The sequence below is a fragment of the Lucilia sericata genome, unplaced genomic scaffold (genome assembly GCF_015586225.1).
Source record: "Lucilia sericata isolate MDLA Ls3-8-SP2 unplaced genomic scaffold, ASM1558622v1 Contig000541F_arrow, whole genome shotgun sequence".
Lineage (NCBI taxonomy): Eukaryota > Metazoa > Arthropoda > Insecta > Diptera > Calliphoridae > Lucilia > Lucilia sericata.
The window spans coordinates 213,267-222,290 of record NW_023994551.1 but is presented as its reverse complement, the minus strand read 5'-3'; the positions used below and the strand labels follow the sequence as shown (position 1 = coordinate 222,290).

The 9,024-nt window shown below is 31.3% G+C and overlaps 1 protein-coding gene across 1 annotated transcript in view; it reads left to right on the top strand.

Moving 5' to 3' along the window:
• The first annotated feature begins 212 nt into the window (after positions 1-212).
• The window catches only part of LOC119605962 (nucleolysin TIA-1-like), a 103,700-nt gene continuing 94,888 nt past the window's right edge, over positions 213-9,024 (top strand). The window contains exon 1 of the mRNA XM_037959315.1: positions 213-297. The gene's annotated coding sequence lies outside the window, so the exon portion shown is untranslated. The remainder of the gene's footprint in view (positions 298-9,024) is intronic.

The following is a 9,024-nucleotide window of genomic DNA, read 5'->3' as shown; positions in this document are numbered from 1 at the left end:
ACATATTTAAAATAGTTTTTGTTGCAATAATATGTTGAATTTTAAATTCGATCTAAGAAGTAATTCTGAGTCGATTCGGGGCGTATGAGCAATATTTTAACACAAACGCTATACACCCCTTTTAATGGTGTAGTGTAAAAAATACACATTTCTTACTAAATATAATGACAACTAATTTTTCTAATTTTGTTTTCTAACTTTATTTACAGAACAGTTTCACATTTTTGTGGGCGACTTGAGTGCAGAAATTGAAACTCAACAATTAAAAGATGCCTTTGCACCCTTCGGAGAAATATCGTAAGTACTAAGTAAATACCGAAATTAGAAAAGTAAAATCCCTTAAAATAAATCAAATAAACAAATTGTGTGTGCCGACTGAATGGTTTATATAATTTGATGAAAACAACAACAATAACTCAAAAACCATTAATAAATCAAAAAAAAATAAATGTCAACAAGATAAAAATATAATCACAAGAACTTTTATTTTTCTATTTATTTATTTAAGCAAGCAATGACCTATCATGGTCATTCATCGAAATAGTGCCTCCCACAACATTTCGAAGTGAAATAATTTGTTTTGTAAATAAATTTCATAATTTAATTATACTAATAGTATTTATGGTGATATTTTTGGCGATATATTTATGTTTATATGTAAAACTAGGTAATCAATTCTATATAAATTTTATAGGCAAATAATTAGAATAATTGGTAACAATATATTAAAAGAAAATCGAGGGTGAAAGGTTAACACTAACTAACTAATTTGTTTTGTTGAATATCAAATTTTAATGTCAATTATCGTTAACAATATAAATAGAAAAAATAATCAATATTTTCTGGAAATAGATAAGGTCTTTGAACGGCTGATGCGATCGACATAACGTTTTACATGGGAGCACTCAAGGAGTATTAGGTTTTATGTTTTGATAGGAAAGTATGAAAGTATTTAAAAACAAGTAGGAATGTATAGTCGGACTTGACCGACTATATGATACCCTACACCATGGGTATATTTTAAAAATGATTTATTTTTCATAAAGAAACATTTATGTTGAATTGTACCTTAATAAAAATAAAAGAGGCTTTATATGGGAGTTAGGGTTAAATATGGGCCGATCCTCAGCAAATTGGGAAGAGGGATGAAATTTTATATAAAGATTAGGTTAGGTTGATAGGAGGATGTATACTACATCAAATCCGAAGAAATGCACCAAGGCCACTATCGGGCCTGTTGTGCGCTCCTTTATATAAAGGTTAGTTATGCTTAATTTCATCGGGATACTAATGGTTATAAGTAAATTTTTGGACGTTTAAGTTATTTTTTAAAGGGGGGTTTGTATGGGGGCTACGGTCAAACGACGGGCGATCATTATAAAAATTGGAAGTTAAGGTTGTATGGGGGCTAATTGAAATAATGGACCGATTTCAACCATTTTCAATAGGTATCCTTGTGGCAAAAAACTCGTATGGTCCAAATTTGATCAAAATATCTTGAAAATTGTGGCATGTAGCTTGCGCACAAGGTTTACATGGGCAGCCAGCCAGCCGGACAGACGGACGGACAGACTCAGAAAATGATTCTGAGTCGATTTGTATACTTTAAGGTGGTTGTAAGACCAATATTTTATGTGTTACAAACTTCAGCACAAACGTATAGTACCCTACCCACTATAGAGGTGTAGGGTATAAACATGATTATGTTTAAATAATATTTATTTATTTAATAATACTTAAAGTGTAAAAAAATAAAATTCCCTTTAACTAATTTTTCAACTCTTACATAAATTAACAAATATCACATGGTTTCTAAGTTAAACATCTAATATCGCAGTAGTTGAAGCAACTCAAATAAGCCAAAATACAAACAAATTTCGGTTAAATGAAATCCATCAAAGTCACACACGCACACCAACCAAACCAGAAATCATCAACATAAAAGACGCAGCAAGTCGTCAGTCAGTCCGTCTATGTATATGCCAGTCAACAATATGGCCCATTAAATCGTACAAATATGTTTGTGGATTGTAGAAAGTCGTTAGTTGTAAGCTTTAGGCTAACAATTATACCTCTACATACTGTTCAGTAAACATTCGTTTGAGAAATATGCTTTGTATTTGAAAGGCTCGCTATCTTTTATATGTGCGAACGTAAGTAAATAAAAGACATTTTCTCTTTTTCGCTGTTAATTAATGAACCTCAAATCGTTTCTGATGCTTTAAAAAGATTTTCTAAACATTATGTAGATTGTCTTGTTGGTTTGACTTTTTGGTTTGTACAACTTTTATTAAAGAAAAAAGTGCTGTTTCTAAAGAATTTCGAAATTATCAGTCATATCGCTATATTATCTTAGAATACGAATCAATAGAGAATAGCGATAAAAATGTAATAATATATATATGGGAAATTTCGTGTCAAGTGACTCAACTCAAAATCGCTATAGCTGAAATTTTGTGTCTGGCCTACTATCCTCGGTGCAAATTTTATCCAAATCGGAAGACATCGATTTTAAATTTGGATCACTTGAAACGATATCGCCCATAGGTACATATATATATTCTTTTGTAGATCTAAATAAATTTAAACAAGTGAGAATGTTCGGCTGTGCATAATCTCATATACCCACCCTCAAACCTCAAAGGAATGCTCCCATATAAACATCAGGGTGATATTTGGAATGTGGCTTAAGTCAATTATGGATCGAAGTCTTTTGAACTAACAAAATATTAATTTTTAAAACAAAATATTTTTATTCAATTTTTAATCCTTGAGCGCAGGAGTAATTTTCTGAAGAGGACCTTATATGCGTCAATTATGAACCGATTCTTAAAAAAATTTTGTACATACATAGATTTTGTTTTGTATAGATCTTGTTTATGTCAAATTTCATCGCTATACTTGTATTTTTAAATAAGGAAAACTCGTATTTTAATAAGCAAAACCCTTTCCTGACGGAATGAAGAATTATGTTCCTTAATATAAAGTTTCTTATATCGATTTTCAACGCTGTACGCGTAGTTTTCTGAATTCTCCTCATCAAATTTTCTGAAGAGGTAGTTATATGAGGGATAAGGTCAATTACTGATCTATCCTCATAACTTTTTGTAGACCGATTTTTGTTTATATAAAACTTGTTTATATGTTTTACAAGTTTTATATATGTTTATATAAAACTTGTTTAAGTAATTTTCTGAAGGGGACCTTATATGAGGGGTAGAGTCAATTATGGACCGATCCACATACAATTTGGTAGAGAGATTTTGGCTCGCGAGAAACTTAGTGTGACAAATTTTATCGCTTTACTCGTATTTTTTTAGTCAGTAATGAGCGTTTAAGCAATTTTCTGAAGGGGGCCTTGAATGAGCGGTAGGGTCAATTATGGACCGGTCCTCACTTAATTTGGTGGAAAGATTTTGTCTCGTATAATTCTTACGTGTGTCGAATTTGATTGATATATACGTACTTTTAAGCCAGTAATAAGCTTTAAAATAATTTTCTGAAGATGACCCCTTATGGGGATAGGGTCAATTATGGGCCTATCCACATAAAAGTTGGTAGAGATTTTGGCTCGCGAGGAACTTACTTGTGTCAAATTTTATCGCTATACTCGTATCTTTTAGTCAGTAATGGGCGTTAAAGTCATTTTCTAAAGAGGACCTTTTCTGGGCGGTAGGGTCAATTATAGACCTTCTCACTAACTTTGGTAGAGAGATTTTGCCTCGCATAAAACGTATGTGTGTCGAATTTCGTCACTATATTCATATTTTTAAGCCAGTAATGAGCGTTATAGTCATTTTCTGAAGGGGGCCTTATATGGGGGGTATGGGGTACAGGCCGATCCTCAAAAAAATTGCTAGAGAGATTTTGGCTCATATAAAACATATTTATGTCGAATTTCATCGCTATACTCGTTACTTCTAAAACAGTTATGCCCGTTAAAGCTGTTTTTTGGGGGTCCACTTGTATGGGGGCTATCCAAAAACGTAGATCGTTATTGCTCATTTTCAATACCAGAAAATATTTTTATACCCCCATCTTTTTTGATGGTGGCTTTAAAAATTCGTTGAGATTAAGACTATAGTTTTTGATGGTTTTGTTAAGTATTAACATAAAATAATTGTGTATTATATACTATACTACAATTACAATTACACTTTATTTAATCAATTCATATCATATTTCTAAGTGTTACATTGAAACGATTTATTTTAAAAGACATCTTCCCTTCTAAACCACAATTACATTTTTTATACCCACGTCCATCATGAGTGTTAAAAGAGGGTAATATAAGTATGTTATTCGATTTGAAATATATTATTGTGTAATATATATTATAATATATACAATTATCGGTTCTTATCGTCCATCCTTCCATCTCTCTGTGAAACATACTCACGTTTCGATTGTTTTAATTGAAATAAAACTGGAAATTAACAATTTTAATAAAATTAGAAATTCGTTTCTATTGTTTTGGTTATTCCCGATTGTCGGGATATATAAAAAATTCTAAATATAGTAGGGTGAAACAAAAACACACTCGACCACAAATTGAGAATTTTTTTTTAGTTGGTTTGTTTTTGGTAAATTTTCCAATTAATTTATTATTTAAGATGGAGAGTACTTAAAATTCGACATAGCCGAATATAACACTCTAACCTGTTTTACATAAGTAATAAAATTCCTGCGAAATACTTCCTACTGTTATATTTACATAAACTGTTTCTTTAAATAAAAAAAAACGACCCCGCTAAGTTTGAAAATTTCATTATAATGTCATTTTAATATGAAAATTAAATAGCTGGACACCAGGTGTTTTGTCAGTTATGAAATAAACAGTTCAACTTTGAACACATACCAACACTCAAATTTTATATAATTTTTAAATAATATTCTTTAAATTTCATACAAAAAATATATTTTTTATATAAATACAGAGGGAAGATATTGAAGAGTAAGTAGTATAAAATTTTTATACAGACCTAATTAATCATCAAAATTTTACTATAACGTTGGAGTACCAAAATTTAAATTTACGCGTCAATTATCAATGTTTCTAATATTTCTCATATAATCCCTACTTAATATCATTCATAAAAAAGCTGTAATAAACTAAATTGGACACTTCCTTATTTAATATCCTATTTATGTATATTTTATATTTAATTGTTCAATGAAGGGACAAAAATAAAAAATAAAAGATTTTCAAACGAAATAAATTATGAAAGTATGAAAAGAAAAACACAACATTAAATTTATGATAAAAATGTTGTAAAAATAGACACCAAATAAATTTGTCTGAACGATTTACTTTAGCGGATTATACTTGATTAGATTTTTCTGCTTGTTATTTTCCCTTTCAGCCACTACCTCCCCCCCCCCTCCCCAGTTCAGTTGGTAAATAAATATTTAAGGATTATTTGGAAAGTTGTTTACAAAACATTCCCGCTTAATCTTTTTCAACTTTTTTGGCATAAAGAAAGAAACTTAATGGATTTTTAAATAACTGCCTTAAAGGTGGCTGACTGGTGGGCAGACGATTAAAGTTTTGTTTTAAAACGTTTGTTTTTAGTAATTTTTTTTTTAATAAATAACTTGAATATTTTCTTAAAAGTTGTTCTTTTTTACAACCTAGCTTAATGACAGTTGTGGGCCGTTAATGGGTAGTTTTTGGTATTTATTCACAGATTTTGAACGGAAACAGCTGGACATGATTTTAACTATTAGAGTAAATGGCTAATAATCTAATAGGAAATTGTTGATTATGACACAATAATTATTATTAAGTTAAATTTTTGTTGGAAAATTTCTATTTATAACATTGTTCAGAAAATTTTGTTTTTTTTCACATATAGCAAAATTTTTTTTGAATTCACACATTTGCGACCGCATTTGACTTTAGTTCATTGTAATTTATTATATATGTATATTACCCTAAAATCAATAATGTTTATATTTATATTTGAATTTTATTTTTAAAAGTTCATATTACAAATTGCTTGTTTTGAATTGTAAATTAATTATAATGTTTTTTAATGCCCAAACATTTCATATGTTGCAAATAAATAAAAATATTTAAAGTAATTTAAAAACAAAAATTATTTTGTTTTTAGATTTTCAAAATAACCAGAAATATAATTAAGTGATAGTTCATGGTTAGATAGACGAACACTTTCTATACGTTGATATTTAGAAAAGGACTTTTATGGTGGCTTTTTTTCCACTACTCATGTAGTGCATCTTGTTGTGGACATTCGATTTAAACCTACCCACATTGCAAGTGAAAGGAAAGACTTCTGGGGAAGTTTAATCTACATTCGGACAGTACAACTAAAGAACGAATTCTCTCTGTAGTGCTTTGTGCGATTCATTGGCCAATCGACCACAACAAAGTGTATTTTTGCTGAATGACGTGTGTGACGTGTCAATATGCGGGGTTCATAGGAACACATTCCATTATAGTATTGATAGAACAGTGTAAAGAACCCCAAATTGCGACGATCCTACAGTGAATCAATAGAGTTGGATACCAAACTGTCACCGTTAAGTACCTTCTCCCTTTCTAGTAGCCCCAAAATAGACTTCGAAGCGCAGCGGCGCGCAGGTCCATACATGAGAGTTGTATTCCATTTTACGTCAGATGCAGGTAGTTTAGATAGTAAGGAGATCAGAGGGAGTGATGTGTGTTTGTCTTACACCTTTTAAGAAAACCGAGGCACTTGAATGCTTCTTTCTATACTTGAAATAGGTATTTAGTCCAGCGAACATCACACTGTATTATCATGCCCAGAATATCAAGAGCTTCTGACTCCTTAATATTTACACCACCCATAAATATAGATGAAGCAACATGATTTGTCGTCCGTTAGTGCGTAATAAAACACAATATTGAGTTTTACGTGCATTGAAATCAACTCTATTAGTACGACTCCATTCTGAGATTGCCACTAGATCTTGGTTGAGTGAGTCGTTCATGTTTTGCCTCATTGCCCCAATATCCAAAGTACTTGGACTATAATTGAATGAATAAGAATGGCTAGTGTTGCTATTATCTGCAAAAGAGTATATAAGGTTGGAAATTTGGCATACATAGGAGGTCATTTAGAGAGACAAGAAATAGAGTAAGAGAAAGAACGGAGTCTTGCGGAACCCATGAAGCAATACCGATACCTAAAGCAGTTAGTTTTGATAAAATTATCAAATCGAGTTGCTTGCAAACAATTCAGGTAAAAGGTTATCTTTATCAACCGGGTCAGTGAATGTTTGGTCATTCCTTATAAGAGTTGAAATTGAAGAACTAGCATTATTCTTAACTCCTTTAACGAATGACCAGAAGGTTTTTCTGCCCCGGGGAGCAGTAAGAACTTTAGCACGAAGACGCTGCTCGTATAGGGCATTTTCGTACCTTAGTGCGTTGGCACACGAAGATCTGGCCTTTTTGCACAGCGTATCATTTTCGACGTATTTATTATTACACCTAATTCTGAGTGCTTCCTCTCTGAATCTGATTGCAGTTTTGCACTTCTGATTAAACCAAGACTTTTGTCTGGGTCTAGTAGACGATTTTTTATCGGAATAAAAGTTTTCATTTCCAGGAATTCACATTGTTGTCTAGAAAACATAGTTTCCAATTAAAATGCCGAAAGAAATCGTTAAGCTCAGCCTTACGAGCCTTTTCGTAAGATTGACCGTTTCGTAGTTGGTGGTGAAACGTTACGAAGTTTGGAGAGCGAAAAGGAGCGGATATGGTGCATTGATCCGAATTACCGAGAGGTGCAACTACATCTATTTCATACTTGTCAGGGTGTGAAGTGCGACATAGGTCAAGCGTATTATGTTGGTGCCCTTCAACACATGGAATATGTGTTGGGTCATTCACTAATTGCGCTAGGTGGTTATGCGCGGTCAACATATTGGCCTTCTGTAGTTGTATGGCTAGAATGGCAAAGTCAAGAAGAGTTGTGAACATTAAAATCACTAGCAACAACAATTTCACTGTTCGGGCAACTCTCAAGAATCTTCGATATTGAATCAATTATGAGTTTTTTCTTAAACATACATTTGGGAGAAGTGTCAAATTTAAAAAAAAAAAAAAAATTGGTTGACAGATTTTGATTCATAAAAAACTTCTTTATGTTAAATTTCATCAAACCATATATAAACGTTAAAACCATTTGTGTAGGATATGGGAGATAGGTTTAAAGGAGATCAATTTAGCCCATTTCCGATATCTATCAATCCTCAGCAAATATTCAGAACTTCAGAATATTTGAAACTCCTTCCCTATGAACTACTTATCTTTAACAGACTTTAAAATACCAGTAGAGAGAATCTGTGATTTCAGCTCTCTAGCTTTTTCCCCTTAGATCCTTTCTTCAATATGCAGATGGATTGATAAATTCAGTAGAGTCCCGTCTTTCTAAAACATTTACCTTTTTTTATTGCTTTCATTAAACTTTTAAAATTAATTATTTTTCCTCGCCATTAAAATATTTATCTAATTAGATAGCAGTTTATACAAGTTAAATAATTATGCCAAACAAAATAAATTCAAATAAGGTCACTTGTCAAAGTAAATTTTTAACGTCTGCCTATAACATTCATGTTAAATTAAGTCATACTTTTAATAGCCTAAAGGTAAAAGTTTAAAAATTTATTAAGAATAATAAAGTTAGGAAGTAAAATGCAACTATATAATCAACAACAGTCGCGTAACCTCGACATTCATGTTAATGAACATTTAGACAGATTTTCTCTTTTATATAAGTACACATACATACATAAGTTCCATACTTCTATGCGCACATACACATGCATGTATGTTATTAGTCTACGGTAATTTAAGACATAATGACTCCATTGAGCATATTTAAAATACACTTTAATTCAATTTTAAATGTAAAAACAAAATTGGAACATCAACCATTTTCTTTACCACCACAATTTTATTCTTTTTAATTTCCAACAAATTTCCTCCTGAAGAGTAAAAAAAAAACAGCAGCAACAAAAAACAAACGTCCTTAT